The 16,132-nt window shown below is 44.7% G+C and overlaps 1 protein-coding gene across 3 annotated transcripts in view; it reads right to left on the minus strand.

Annotated features, from left to right (window-relative positions):
• Window positions 1–16,132, minus strand: part of LHFPL2 (LHFPL tetraspan subfamily member 2) — a 114,272-nt gene that overhangs the window by 61,584 nt on the left and 36,556 nt on the right. Inside the window, exon 2 of one of the 3 annotated variants that reach the window (XM_088443880.1) lies at window positions 9,356–9,535. The exons of the other annotated variants lie outside the window; for them this stretch is intronic. The gene's annotated coding sequence lies outside the window, so the exon portion shown is untranslated. The remainder of the gene's footprint in view (window positions 1–9,355; window positions 9,536–16,132) is intronic. 3 annotated transcript variants of the gene reach the window in all.

A 16,132-nucleotide genomic window follows, 5' to 3' on the forward strand; every position in this document is an offset into this window, starting at 1 on the left:
TTACATGCCCTGGTAATTTAAGGGCAGGCATAAACAAGTGTTTGGTGGCATGGGCAATGCCTACTGTGAACAGTGGGCCCCTGTAGAGACATGGTTAACTATCTTGCAGCTGAGCCTACTTGGCAGACTTGAGGCCCCAGATATACCAAGGCACAGAGTACCCCCTCCTTTCAGCACCCCTGGAGCAAACTATTCCATAGACTGTGCACACATCCAGCAGATGTATTCCTTCAACAGTGTGCTAAGTGAACACACCAAAATCAGGATAGACTGCGCCTTTGACCATCATTACTGTGGTTAGTAGAGGACAACACACACACAGAACAATAGACGTCTCCGCCCACCTGCAACAAACTTAAAATTCCAATAGAATACAGGTTGAGTCTCCCATATCTAAAATGCTTGGGACCAGGGGTATTTTGGATATCGGAATATTCCGTATTTTGGAATATTTTTATACCATATTGAAATGTCTTAGGAATAGGACCCAAATATACACACAGAATGCATTTATGTGTTATATACACACCTCATACACAGCCTGCAGGTCATTTTATACAATATTTTCAATAATTTTGTGGTTCAAACAAAGGGCCTGATTCAGACCCACTCGCGAGCGGCTGTCCCACGGGAACGCCTCCCGTCAGAAGCCGGCCCACTGACATCACTGGTGATGTCAGTGGGAGTGATTTTGGCTCTGATAACCTCAACCGCAGGCTCCGGCTCGCAGTTTCGATGGTCGCGATGGTCACGACCATCGCGGCCATCAAAATGCACGCTCGTATAGGCTGTGGGTGGTGACCCACAGCTATATGAGCGTCCAGGAGGACGCTCCATTTTCATGGAGGGCGGCCCTCATTCAGAGCGTGCGCTCTGCTCAGAGCGTACGGCTCTGAATGAGGGCCAAAGTTTGTGTACATACATGCAATTCATTTATGTTTCATATACACATTATACACACAGCCTATAGGTCATTTTATACTTTATTTTTAATAATTGTGTGCCTTAAACAAAGTTTGTGTACATTGAACCATCAAAAAGCAAAGGTTTCACTAACTCAGTCATGCTGAAAATATTCTGTATTTCGGAATATTTGGATATGGGAGACTCAACCTGTACTACTGCTGGCTACTTATGGCATTTGATGGAGCCCGAATCACACATCGAGTTAGCGCCAACTTGGTCTAAATCAGCCAAAGGTAGCAAGCATCAGGCTTTGGGCGTTGAAAGTGTCTATTGGACATTGTGGTTTTTTTTTTAATTCACTTTAGCAATTTTATCTTTTACAGCCGAAAAAATACACTTGACAAGCACTCACTCTGCACCAATTTCAATATCACTTGCAACACTCAGAACACACTGTAAAACACGAAGGCGTCCCGTGTGCGGCCACTCAGCACACTATGCTGCAGGGAGACTTACAGATGCATCAGAGAATGTGTTTAGTGCTCTGTTAAAGTGAGGAATAACCAGAAGGTTTATGTATGTCATTGTCTGGGTGTATGAACCCTTAGTCATGGTATGTAACCCTGCAGTAAGTTATTGGACCTATTTATGTATACAAGTGCTATTATCAGAGCGAGGAAGTTTAAATCCCGGCTGTCAGGATGCCGGCGCTCAGAATGCCGCCACTGGAATCCTAACACCAGTCAGAATCTGAGTGCCAGTATCCCAACCGCCAGCAACCCGATGGTATGTATTAGTGTTAGGTACTAGGGGGGTGGTTAGCTTTAGGCACTAAGGTGGGGGGGGGGGTAGGTTTAGGGTGCAGGGAGGTAGGGGTAGGATACTCACAGACAGGTGTCTATATCTTAACCCTGTTTGGATGCAGACACCTGGATCCTGTACCCAATCCATTATCAAACTGTAGCTCTGTTAAATTAAGCAACATGGAGGAAGTGTCGTCATCTGGCTCATATAGGGACCAGAAAGGAGAAAGAAGTAGTGTGTATGCCTTGTTACTAAGAGACAAAGGATCGCCCTGGGAAAATCCCCTGCAACAACAGAGGCCAGAAACACCATTACCAGCGGCTCCATATCCGTGACTGGACAAACACGGCTATCATACTGCTTTGTGTTCGTTATTAGGTCAGGAAAATATGTGCTCACACAATAATCCCCCACCTAGCAAGCTCTACCCCACATCAGCAAACCAAGGCCTTTGATGTTCCATGCGTGCATGATTTGTACTGTCTATCACAGAGGGTGCTCCAGTAATTGCCCTTATTCCGAATCCTGGGCCATGAACTTAATAAAGCAATGATTTATTAGAGCTAATTAAATAGACATTGTCTGCTGGGAGCTCACAGACAGACTGATCTTAGGATACAATCTCCAAAATAAGATTTTAGTTCACATAACCAGTAGGATGTTGGGTGTTCTCTGTGCCAACTTCATGATTTGTGCCTAATAGAGCAGATCGTACCTAGGAACCTGTGGTTACGGAACCTGGGGACCGGACACACGTTGCTTATCCCCAGCACAAGCAAAGGCTTAAATAAGAACAATAATAAAACACTAGTAATTGAGAAAGTAACTAACCCAAGCATTCAAAGACAAAATGCCCTTGTAGTCCAATATCATAGAGGAATCCAATTCTAGTAAACAAAATAAATATTTATTTCATTTATTTATTAACAGTTTCTTATATAGCGCAGCAAATTCCGTTGCGTTTTACAATTTGAATCAAGATTAACATTATACTGGGTTGTAAAAAACATACCCTTATGTATGTCATGTATGTAAGAGGGCCCTGCAAATTTTAATTTAACCACCAATTATTTGTTAGTACAATCTATATATTTAATCATGTGTTTATTATGCATTAGGGCATGCCAACTAAATGTCCAAGACAGACTTTTACACATTTATATTGGTTTAATTAACTCAGCTACCACATAACACTCAAACTTAACACTTCTTACACATTACGCTTATTTCGTATAGTATATTTTTGCATCAGAGCCTATAACCTAGAATCACACACACACATACGGGTGGTTTAATAAGTAAGGTAACAATAGCTTAGGCCAGAGCAGGTAGAGACTGCGCATTATATCAGTTATACTGTCCCAGCATCAATTGTAAGATGGCACGGCAGGCGGAAACATTGTCAAACACTGAGGTGCGTAGTGTGATCAGATTTCTGTCTGCAAAGGACATAGCAGCTGAAATTTATTGCCAACTTGTCGAGGGGTACGGTGATATCGTCATGGCACGGGTTTGGTGCACTGCCTTTGATAACGGCAGGGCAAATTTTCAGGATGAGCAAGGGTCCAGCCAGTCAAGCACATCCATCACAGATGACAATTTTTCCCGCATTGAAGGTCTGATTCAGGAGGACAGATGCATTTGAGTGAACTGAACATTTTGGTGGGTTCTGTGCAAAACATCGTTCATGAGCAACTGGTGTACAGGAAAAAGTGTTCACGCTGGGTACCGAACCAACTCACAATTTGTAACGGATGGTGAAGTTCAGCAAGCCGTCATGTCCTTGGGTCAGGCACGCAAGACTGATTTCTTCTATGTCGGTATAAATGCCTTGGTGTACAGTTGAAACAAATGCTTAGACAAGTATGGGGACTATGTGGAAAAATAATCTGTACCAACACCATACTATTGATTATATGTATGAATTGAATAAATTTATGCCATGAGAGATCTTGTTACTTTAAGGTGCACATACATCTGCGACAGATCGTCGCGATGCAGGGATGTGATCGGAAATTTCCGATCGCCCACCATCAATGTTCAGCGATCAGTCGCCGAATCGCTGACATTTGACAAGTTAAATGTCCCCGATTTGACGATCACGATCATGTTTTGATCGCTTTCGTCAAATTGCCAAAATCCAACATGTTGAATTTCTGCGATCCTACAATGCCGGGTTACAGCAATCTATCGCAGATGTATGGGGCCCATTATTTATTGAACCACCCTCGTATGTACAGTATATTTTTAATATATATCATTTACCTTTAACATTACACGGATATTATATATTACTAAAAAGGTTATTTAAAATGTTACAAGGACAAGACTAAACAATAATATATACGGTACATTCCATTTGGGAAAAGCCCTTGTTTGGATATGGGTGTGGCCTGCAAGCTTTTTACATCCGCTCAGTTTCACTCCTCCCCCAAGGGATCTGTCATACCATGAAATGGTGCTTAAAAAGGAGTGTGGTCTAGTCCATAAGGGATATAGAGAATAAGCACCCTGTGGCATATGAGGAATACGGCCAGGAGCCAGCAATGAGGTTTCTGTAGTAGATACTGTAGTATAGTAGTAAGTATATCATGGGGAGATCATTTCTATCTTACACATAACAATAAACTACTGGTCTAAATTCATCTGCTAATTCAGAACATTGAACTACTGCAAGTAGGCTACTGCCACGTATCACTGTGGAACTGTACCTAGATAATCCTGGGATTACAGAAAATGTTATGGCATTGGCAAACGTCTCATTAAAAAGGTTTAGTTACAGCCTACGTCTATAGTTTGCATGGAAAGAAAGATTTCCTTTTGGACAGCGCATCAGAAGCAATGTGTAAGGAAACACCTCTATTTATTAGAATTTGCAGGGACATGGAGTTTTGTAAATGGGTAATTAAAAGCTTAACTCTTTATATAGGAAAAGTCTAGCAGACTAGCAGTTGGACTACGGCTCCAAACAAGGTTATACCAGCTTCTGGCTGGATATCCTGGAATCTATGATCCATAATCACCTTTCTGCATGATATACAGGAGGTGTAAAATGGACCACACAGGAAAACGTAAGCAGTGTCCACCATAGACCGTGTGAGGACTAGCAGTTGGACTACGTAAGCAGTGTCCACCATAGACCGTGTGAGGACTAGCAGTTGGACTACGGCTCCAAACAAGGTTATACCAGCTTCTGGCTGGATATCCTGGAATCTATGATCCATAATCACCTTTCTGCATGATATACAGGAGGTGTAAAATGGACCACACAGGAAAACGTAAGCAGTGTCCACCATAGACCGTGTGAGACCATTTCTTGCTGATGTTCCTATAGCTATGACAGTTTAGGAGAGTGAAACATTTGTTAAAAACATTGAACTTCAAAAGTTACAGAAGTTTATAAACAGTACTTTGTACATTGAAGATGCATGAGTGTCATTTCCTAGGCAACTCACCGGCTGTATTCAGTCATCACTGCACATAGGCAAGAGGTGGATGTTTTGGTACTTGATATTCCCATTGCAATTGGCATGGTTGACCATGGGCTATTAATAGAGCACCTAAACTAGTCATTTGGTCAAATGTTATAGAGACTAAACTGGCAAAATCAGTCAATTAGCCCAATATAGCAAGGACTGTGCCACTGAGGACTGTGCTAAAAAATTGTCGTCATTGAACTCGGAGCACAAACAGCACAGCTGGATCAGTCTATGTAATAAACAAAGTAATCTAAACCAACAGCACTGTTCTCAAACCTTAGCATACTGCCGTTGGGTGACATAAGAGACCAACTGGGCTATAAGGAATATAAAAAACACAAAGTATACATTCAGAAAGTCGGAATTAGGAATGTTGACATTTAAGGGAGGTCAACATATATGTCGACACATACACACTGTTGACATTCAGATTTTCCCCGATTTTATGGTTAGTTAAAAGCCATATGGGAAACTGTATGGTCGACATGGTCGAAAGTCAACATTCTAGCAATGCCGACATTAGAATGTCTCCGTTTTCTACCACACCCGTAACTTAATCTATCCATCAAACTATACATAAGAATTTGGTTTCGGGGATAAGCCATTGCTTAGTGAGGACGCTGACAAATTAAAGTGCTACTGCATCTGTTGCAGTCTGGTGGTGAAATTCAGCAATATAAAAAAAAATAATTCTGCAATTATCTGGCACCTGATGTTTCCATAATCTCAGTTTTGCAGGTAAAGTAAGCAGGACAGCGAATATACAGTATATGCTCCCTCACACCTGCATTACAGAGCACAAGTAGCGACTGGATGCAGAAGATGCAGACTGTGCCCCACAGTTCCACATCACAGAGGAAGAAGTTACCAGAGACTGAACCAGAACTCAGTCCATATTCTCCTTTTGGATAAATAAAATGTAACAAAAAACACCAACACAAAACCACAAGAACGTTAGTCTAGATCTCAAACATAAGCAGTCGACGTATAACTTTCACATTACTGTAACGTAAAACCTGCCATCATGTCATTTGTTTCTCATTGCAATGGATAATTGACTGTTTCTCAAGCCTTCAATAAGAAGGTTCCCTATTTTTATGTTGTTGCCACCAAAGATGGAAATTACAACAAAACATGAACTAAAGAGCCTAACTCAAAGATTGTACCTCTACCTCAAGTACTGGTTTGTCTGTATTTGCTTCCAGTAAATGTATAAAACAAATCCCTTATGTATGTATGTATGTATTGTGGCCAAAATTATTCAGGTATCAGAGGACAGCACCCTTTATGCCACTCTTCCTTATAACGCCACCCCTGCTCATTACCAGGCATAAGGGTCTCTTCATCAACCAATAAATAGGTTTCCGCATATTTTAGTTACCGGGCCATTCATCATCAGGGGTCTGAAAAGGACCCCTGATTTTCAGCAAACTCCGAAAACTGAAAGTTTTTGGAGTTTGCTTCAGAGAACAAGTGCCATCTTCAGACGGTGCTTGTTCTCAGATCCCCGCCCCTTCCTATGGGAAGGAGCTCCGGGGATTCAAAGAGGGATCCTTCCGCAGCCTCCTCACTACCTCCCCGGCAGCTGTGCAAATGCGTGACCTCGGTCGGGACGATGGGGAGGAGGTAAGTAACTTAGCTACTTCTGTCCCCGCACCGGAGCAATGATGAATTGCTCTGGTGTAATCTATCCCCCGCTGCGAGTTGGATACTTAAGTATCCCTCGCAGCAAGTTCAATACTTCATCATCAGAGGCCATGTGGCCTTCGATGATGAAAAGGCCCCACAGTCACTGCACAAGAGTACATCAAAATGTATTTCATGACTCCCTATTTATATCATCACCCTTACTATTTCACCGTTAGGCTTTAAGCTGGAAATGCAACAAGTGATCCCTGTAATAAAAAACAGCTACCCCATATACACATACAACTCGAAAAATGCATAACAATATATTTTCCATTCCGTTCTCAGTGACAACATACACCACTCAGCCATAACATTAAAACCACTGACAGGAGAAGTGAATAACATTGATTATCTTACAATAGCACCTGTCAAGGGGTGGGATATATTACAGAGCAATGGAACACTCAGTTCTTAAAGTTGATGTGTTGGCAGCAGGAAAAATGGACAAGTGTAAGGATGTGAGCGAGTTTGACCAAGGCCAAATTGTGATGGCTGGACAACTGGGTCAGAGCATCTCCAGGTCTGGTGGGTTGTTCCTGGTATGCAGTGGTTAGTACCTACCAAAAGTGGACGAAGGTAGGACAACCGGTGAAGACGACCCAAGGTTCATTGATACTTGTAGGGAGCAAGGGTTAGCTCTCGTTTGGTCCTATCCCGCAGAAGAGCTACAGTAGAAAAAATTGCTGAAAAAGTTAATGCAAAAGTTGAAAGAACACACTGTGCATTCCACCTTGATGCGTATGCGGTCTGATCAGAGTGAAAATGCCAACTCCTGTCCACAGTCGTAAGCACATACAATGAGCACGTGAGCGCCAGAACTGGAACATGGGGCAAAAGAATGGCCTGGTCTGACGAATCATGTTTCCTGTTACTCCATGTTGGTTGTTTTCCTGGAGAATCGATGGCACAGAAAACATTATAGGAAGATGGCAAACCGACGGAGGCAGTGTGATGCTTTAGGTAATGTTCTGCAGGTGAAGCTTGGGTCCTAGCAATCATGTGAATATGTTACTTTGACAAATACCAACTTCGGCCCTCCCAGCAGGATAATGCGCCCTGCCGCACTGCAAAATTCGTTCACGAATGGCTTGAGGAACATGACAAACGAGTTCAAGGTGTTGACGGCCTCGAAATTCCACAGTTCTTAATCAAATCGAGTATCTGTAGGATGTGCTGGAAAAAAAAGTCTGAGCCATAGATTACCTTGCAACTTAGGGCCATATTCAATTAGAGGCAAAAAGTCTGAGCTCTGACTTTTCGCCATCATCGGAGGTTTCTGCAGGGATAAAGTATCGGGCGCGTGCCCGCTTATCCCCGTATTCAAGTAGGATTCGGCGAAAACGGGACCCGGCGGAATGGTAAGTATGGAAAAGTCCAGTCAATTTTCGGGAAATCATCCTGGCACCCCCCTAAAGATGGTCTGACTTGGGGAATCACTATGGGTACCCCAGATTTGGTCTGCTGAATGTAATTGGGGTTTTTAAATAGCCACAGCAGGTGCATAAATGTGCCTGTGAAGAAGTGATGAAGAACAGCATCAAATTTGGGGTACATGAAAATGGGTGCAAGCATATTTTTAGTCCCTAAAGTGATTTTTGAAAATTCTTCCAAAATGCACCTGCCGCTATCAGCCGCATTCTAGAAAACACTTGATGCATAATTGGGAAGCCCCCCGGGATCGATTTAGCTAGTTTAGAAGTTTTTTTTTTTACCCCAAAATCAAAGTACCTTTTTTGGGATGTCCTAAGGCACTTTAAAAAAAAAAAAAAATCTGACGCAGATTACTTTAAGGGGACATTACAAAGGCTGCAGGCTATTTTTTTTTTTAATCTGCACCCCAAAACCCCAATTCTGCACTTTTTTGCGCCACCTAAACAGTGGTGAAAACTTATCCCTGTTTTTTAACAAAGACTTTTCGCACCTGTGAAAAGTCTTTATAATTGAATATGGGGATAAGTGAAACACGCGAAAATGACGTGATCGGCGATAACGGGTTTGTTGCCGCTCAGTGGACTACAACACTCAGCAATAGACTTCTGCTTCAGTATCGTTAGTATACCTGTTCATCCCTTTGTCTCTAGGCCACCTTGTTGTTCTACCTGGTTAAATAAACCTTAAACCTGGTTAAGCTGTGCCAAGTGTGGACTAACCGCTACCAGCACCTCTGCCGCGCAACTCACTTAACTGTGGTTATATACATATACACTTACATCATACCATGCATCAAGTTACGGACACCAGTGTCCTTCCCTGGTCACTGTACCAGTAGGTCACGTGTCCAGGCGCAAAACAAAAAGGTCTTAGCCCATCTTTGACTCAAGTACCTGTGGAGCTGTAAATACCAGAACACAGCCTATTTTATCCGGCATTATGGAAACTATGCAGCAATAATGCTAGTCCCAATGCTATACCCGAAGCAGTTGTATAACAAGGACAGGATGTGTTTTCTAAAAAAGTAACTTCACTTATTTGCCCACCTTGTGAAGTCCACAAAATCAGGTCTCCGTGTATGTGGTAGCAGCATATAACCACAGCTCTATGGTGATCTTGAATTATGTAGCCTAACCATTACAGGCTAGTGAGCACCACTGCAATCAGTCCAGAAGGGAATGGTTTAAATACGTTCCAACTGTCCAGGCCAGGGGCTTCCCAATCATCTGTGTGCAAGAAGAACACATTTCTATAAGCCTTGTAAGACAAAACTATGAATAAACGTACATTGTACTATACAATACAGAATTTAAAAGGATATATACAGTATATATTTAATCATCACACAAACTTCTATGTTATATTACTATACAGCAGGGGTATTTAACATGTGGCCCTGCAGCAGCTGTTGAACTACATATCCCAGCATGCCCTGACAGAATATTGTTATTAGGGCGAGCTGAAACTGTGGCATGACCTGCTGGCATGTGTAGATCCACAACAGCCGGAGGGCCGCATGTTGAATACCCATTATACTGAGATGGAACTCCTGACATACCAGTACAACTGTTCTTAATAGTCTTCATTCCAATTAACAAAACTACCCACATACAGCAATCTGACAAAGTAAGAACAGAATATGAGATGAAGTTTATTTAGTTCCAATGATTTAACAACCTTTCTGACTGTACAAAACCACAATTAGCAATTATGGAAAAATGAATAGCTTCCAGATGACGGAAAAGGAAGTGGTGCTAAAATCCAATTAAGCATAGAAGCTAGTCAGTGTTTGGAAAAACGAGCCATGAGAGTGCACCAACCAGGCTCAGATGTCCAAACCATGAGCACTGCCCTGGGGAACATGGAATCTCCCTACTCACAGGATCCCTGGGGAATATGGAATCTCCCTACTCACAGGATCCCTGGGGAATATGGAATCTCCCTACTCACAGGATCCCTGTGGAACATGGAAACTCCCTAATGACAGGAACCCTGGGGAACATGGAAACTCCCTACTCACAGGATCCCTGAGCTGGACAGCACTAACATATCTCAACCTCTCAGCTTTACGGTTCTATTGATTTGAAGTGCAGGAAAGATTATTAAAGGCCTCAATAATTTTGCTTTGTTTACCCACAACGGGTGCAACTTACCCGGCATTTCTCTACAGAGATACTTTTAGCTAATTGCCCTTTAATAAAAGTGTCTCTGACACAGATGCATCAGGAGCTACAGCGTGGAATCCTTTAGCAAGTTACGCAAGACATTGAAATAATAATAACAACTTAGATTGAGAGAATTCGGTAAAGGCTTTGTAAGTAAGTGTGAGGAGTTTGAAGGGGAAAGAGAACCAGTATAGGGCTTGTATGAGAAGGGAGGAAGATGTAGTACGTTTGGAGAGGAAGATGAGTGGGGCAGCAGCAGTATAGATTGGATTGAGGAGAGGGGGGAGTCAAGGAGGACAGATAAGAGGAGGTTACAGTAGCCCAGTTGGGAAATGACCAATGTGAAGCAATTTGTGTGGGTAGGAAGATCATCTCAGTCTTAGACATGTTAAGTTTAAGAAAGTGCTGAGACATCCAAGAGTCAGAGGCAGAGACACATTTTGAGATACGAGTGAGGAGAGAGGGGGAAAAGGTAAGAAGGAGAGGTAGATCTGAGTGTCATCAGCATAGAGATTATAGTGTTCACTCTAGCTCCGGCTCCCTGCCTGCCGCTGGAGCTAGAGAGGGCACCTTAGTGCACGCACATCCGAAAAGGGGGCGTGGCCAGCCATCAAAAGGGGGCGTGCCTATAAAACGAGTCCCCTTTTCGGCACTCTTGGGGGCGTGCCCGGCACCTACGGACACGCCGGGCAGCCCCCAAGCACTGCGCATGCGCTCGGCGTCTATTCTCCGGCAGTGACCGGGTCACCGCACATTTCTCCACACGCGGGACACTGCGACCCGCGGGTGAAGACGGCGCAGGCTGTGAAGGCAGGGCGCTTTTTGCCCTCCTTCTGGAGGGCAGGGTGCTTTTTGCCCTCCAGAAGGAGGGCAGGGCTCCACGCCCTGCTAAAACAGCCTAGCGGGAACGCCAAGATTATATTGGAGGCTAAAAGAGCTGATGAGCTCGGCTAAAGGCCCATTTATCAATAAATATTTGCAGCTTATTTCCCAAAAACAATCAGTTTCCATGGGGTAACTGAAAATATTTACTATCCCCCAAATGTATGACAGAGGATTGCAGCAGATATCTCTGATACCTGCTGAGATCACTCCATTTCAGCCAGCAGCCACAACCCCCATAGGTTTCTATGGTGGATGCGATGCTGCCACCTAAAGATGGCAGTAGCTTGCTTGAGACTATGGGATACACATTGCAAATTTAGCAGGCGGAGGGTTCCCCCTGAACCCTCCCCAGCATTGGCAGCCGCGCATGTGTGGTCAGCGGGACTGCGCATGCACAGTAGCCTTGGCAGCAATCAGAGCACATCACAAGGATGGGTTCCTTTCGAATCCCCTGTCCCTGCGGGGGTTAATACATGCAGCCTGTAAAATCGCATCCTGCAATGCGATCTTGAGCGGTAACATTGTGCCAAGATAGCTTTGGAAATGAGTTTTTTGATAAATGCCTGCCGCCCGCCCCCCCCCCTAAAGAGGATGTATAAAATGGAGAATTGGAGAGGTCTAAGAACAGAGCCTTGGTGAACACCTACTGGCAGATGAAGTGTGTGTGTGTGTGTGGGGGGGGGGGGGTGTAGTCGTGAGAGGTGGAGATATAATGGTCAGAGAGGTAAGAGGACAGCCAGGAGGGAGCAGTATCATGCAGGCCGAGGATTTGCAGGAGGAGAGAGTGGTCCACATTGTCAAAAGCAGCAGAGACATAAAGGAGAAACAGCAGAGAGAAGAGGACCTTTGATATAGCAGCAAGGAGGTCACCACTGACTCAAGACAGTTTATGTGGTGTGGAGGGGAAGAAAGTCAGACTGAATGGGTCAAGCAGGGAGCAGGAGCAAAGAAACGCAGTAAGTAAAGTGGTTGTGTACAATCCGCTCAAGGACTTTGAAGGCAAAGGGGAGGAGAGAGATGGGGCAGTAATTAGACATGGTCAGGATCAAGGGCGGGTTTAAGAATGGGCAGACAATGGCATGCTTGAATGCAGAGGGGGCAGTTCCCGATGAGAGGAAGAGATTGAAGAGATGGGTAAGAGGGGAACAGGCATCGGGAGAAATGGAGCGGAGGAAGTGAGAAGGGTTAGGGTCAGGGGGTAAGAGGGACCAGATTAGGGCCCTGACCTCATCTCCAGTTAGAGGGGAGAAGTCAGAGTTGACAAAATGGATGGGGATAGGCAGGCAGGCAAAGTAGGGGATGGGGTGGTGAAGGTGTGGTGGGTTGTGATGTCCTGGGGTATGGATTAAATTTTAGATGTGAAGCGCATGGTGAAGTCAGAGGAGAGGGTGCAAGGAGTAAGGGGGCAGAGGAGGGCATTGAGAGTGGCAAAGCGACACAGAGGAGATAAGGGTCTTGAAATAAGACTGTTTAGAGAGGGAAAGGACAGAACTGTAGGTTGACAGCATAAATTTGAAATGAAGGAGGTCTGCATTGGAGCACGATTTCCTCCACTGTTGCACAGAGGTTTCAGAGCACTTTTTTGGGTATGTGGTGCCTTTTGAATGCCAAGGTTGAGGTGTGGATCTGCCAAGGTGAGTAGTGACCGCTGGAGCAACAGAGTCTAGAGCTGATGTAAGGGAGACATTGTATAGAGAAATGGCTTGGTCAGGGCAGAAGAGATACACAATGGGGGAGAGAAGAAAGTCAAGTAGGAAGGATAAGGATGCCCTTAGTAACGGTGGCCGTGGCAGGCAGAGAAGACATGAGGGGTAACTTAAAAGGAGAGAAGATGAATGTCAAAGAGATGGAATGGGTGACATGTGAAACATCACAACAGTGAGTGAAGACCAGATCAAACGAGTGTCCATTCACATGGGAGAGGAGGTCCACTGAGAGAGACCAAGTAGTAAAATGAGGGTAGAGGCAGAGGGCTCAGTAGGGACATCAATAGGGATATTGAAGTCACCTAAGATGAGGGAGAGAAGGTCTGAAGACAGGAGTGGTGAGCCAGAGAGCAAAGTACCACACAATATGGTTTTTAGAGATTCAATGGTATGTGGCATGCTTTTAGCCGTTAGAAATGTGGAGGTGTTACATATAGCGACCAATCAGATTATGTCTCATTTTCTAGGATTCTATAAAGAAATTATAGCTAGTATCTGGTTGCTATGGTCAACACCACCACTTTTCAATTTTAGAAGCTTTAGTAAATCTACCCCATGTCTCAATATACTAAACTAATCCTGAAAGTCACATTGGGTTAACATTGCTGCCATACAGCAATGAGGTCTTAGGTTCGATTATCACCAAGGCCTGAAATAAATTAACCCTAGTGTACATGTGTATGGAATATAGCATACTTACCTACTTTAGTAATTTCCTCTCTGGAAGAAGCCCAGGGAGCAGATGCAGGTGGGCTGTGATGGGGGCAGGGCTGGATTATGCATATTTGAATAGGGGGCAGGACCAAATGGCACAACTATCATAGAAACGAGTCATTAGGCCCTGTGGATTCTCTGTATTATTCTCCTCATTATGCCTACTTCACTAGGATGTGGGCAGGATGCGGGAGGAGTACCTACTCTTCTGCGGGTGCGGAGGCCTACCCGAAAAATGAGGAGCCTCCCGCAGGTCCAGGAGATTAGGCAAGTATTGAATATAGATTGTAAGCTCCACTGGGACAGGGACTGATGTGAATTACTGAAATATTCTCAGTAAAGCACTGTATAATATGTGTGTTCTATATAAATAACTAAATAAATCTCGGAGAAGAATCTACAAAATTTAAGAAGTCACCAGTCCCACTCTGCACCCCATGCCAAGAAAGATGACTATTCAAGAGAATGCAGTTCTATCAAACTGGTAAATGCAAAAAACTGTTCTATAGTCCTTTTCATTTAATGACACACATGAAAGTCAGTCCCTTCTCATTAGAACTTAGGCTGGCAATAAACACCACCACATTACATTCTTTCTGTGCTTACAAAGACCCAATCAAAGCTGCTAAAGCATTCCGCATACCAGCAGCCACAGCTATAAGGATACTGATGTTCCAACAGTAATCAGAGTAAAGGCTAATAAATAAAAAGGGAGGTTCAGCACAAATAGATTTACTATAGGATCATTTAGCCATTCAAGGTTTGCTACAATTCGACCCATTTACTATACCGAAGCTCATAAAAATGGATGATACAGCGGGTGTTTCATGGTTGATTAGGATTCAGTATGATTTACCGCCGGTCGCATGCCTAAACCTAACCCCCCCTTCCCCGCCGCTTAAACCTAAGTCCTCTGGGGGGGGTGTGCCTAACCCTAACCTCCCCCCGGGAGTGCCTAACCCTAACCCCCCTTTCCCCTAGCCTAACCCTAAGTCCCCCCCTCCCCCTGGGAACCCTAAACCTAAACCCCCCCCGCGGGTGTTGGGCTCCCGGCATAGGTAAAATGACAGACGTCGGGATTTCGACGCCAGTCATTCAACCCCTTGCCGGGGTCGGGATTCCCCTTTAGCCTGGGTGATAACTGACAGACAAAAGATATATGAGGGCCCTGCTTGCAAGTTTACAATCTGGAGGGATAATTTGAATAAAAAAAAAAAAATTAGCACAGAAGTTATTTTTGGATTTTTCCTGGATTAGGATTGGCAGCAACTACTGCAACATTACAACAAAAAAAAGACCCTAACACAATTACAGACTAAAATGCTCTACATTCAATGTGTGATAGGCAGGGTCGGACTGGGACTAAATAAGGCCCTGGCATTTAAAGAACACAACAGGCCCACCGCAGCATCAGCATCTGGCATAGATTCCTCCCCTTACGATTCCAGACTCCTCCCACTTCTTAGTCTATGCTCTCACAAATATAATTAATATTAGAACAACATACAAGTGTACATTATTCACTGTATAAAAAAAACACATAAGAGCTCCAGGGGCGTATTTACAGCTAGGCAACCAAAGCGGCCGCCTAGGGCACGGCGGGTCCCATGGCTGTGCCCCCCTGAAATCCATCCCCGAAGAGAACCTGGCCCGGCTGCGCTGTTTCGCACACAAGCAGGCAGTATAATTGAAGCAGCAAGACTTGGGAGGAGGGAGGGGGCAGAGTTACAGGGCAGGGTTTGACTAAAGCGCCACATTTGACATGTCAGTCACTTACTTGGCCACCTTCCCCCCCCCCCCCCCCCTCCCTCTGCAATAACACTGACTGAGGGAGGCAGGGGAAGGAAGAGCCAATTGAGGAGCTCAGGCACGCTGCAAGCCAGCTAAAAATGGGACGGGGGGGAGCTCCGACAACATCTCAGTCGCCACTTCATCCTTGCCTCATATTAGAGAATGTACCAGCGCTGGGATTGCAAGGAGATGTTTCCCGCTGGGGACACATCTCATTCGGCAAATGGCACTGGAGCGGCGCTAGGCTAGCCTGGAGACGGGAGCTACACTGCAGTTAGCAGAGCACCGGCCGCCAGCCAATCCTGGCTCGCGGACCGGATGTCAATTAAAAAAGGGGTTGGCTTTTTGTATCTGGAGCCGGCTGCGAGCCAATCACGGCTCGCGGACCGCCTCCACCAGCCAATGAGAAGTCGTGGGACTATCAACACCCCCCCCCCCCCCAGCCAGTTCCTGCAGCCCCTGCACAAAAACTTTCCTCCTTGGACCCATCTGAGTGCTATGCAGTGCTATGGATTGTTTGAGGGAGGGGGGGCCCAAAACGGTATCTTACCTAGGGCCCTAG

Source organism: Taudactylus pleione, unplaced genomic scaffold (assembly GCF_031769625.1).
Source record: "Taudactylus pleione unplaced genomic scaffold, aTauple2 ptg000336l, whole genome shotgun sequence".
Classification (NCBI taxonomy): Eukaryota; Metazoa; Chordata; class Amphibia; order Anura; family Myobatrachidae; genus Taudactylus; species Taudactylus pleione.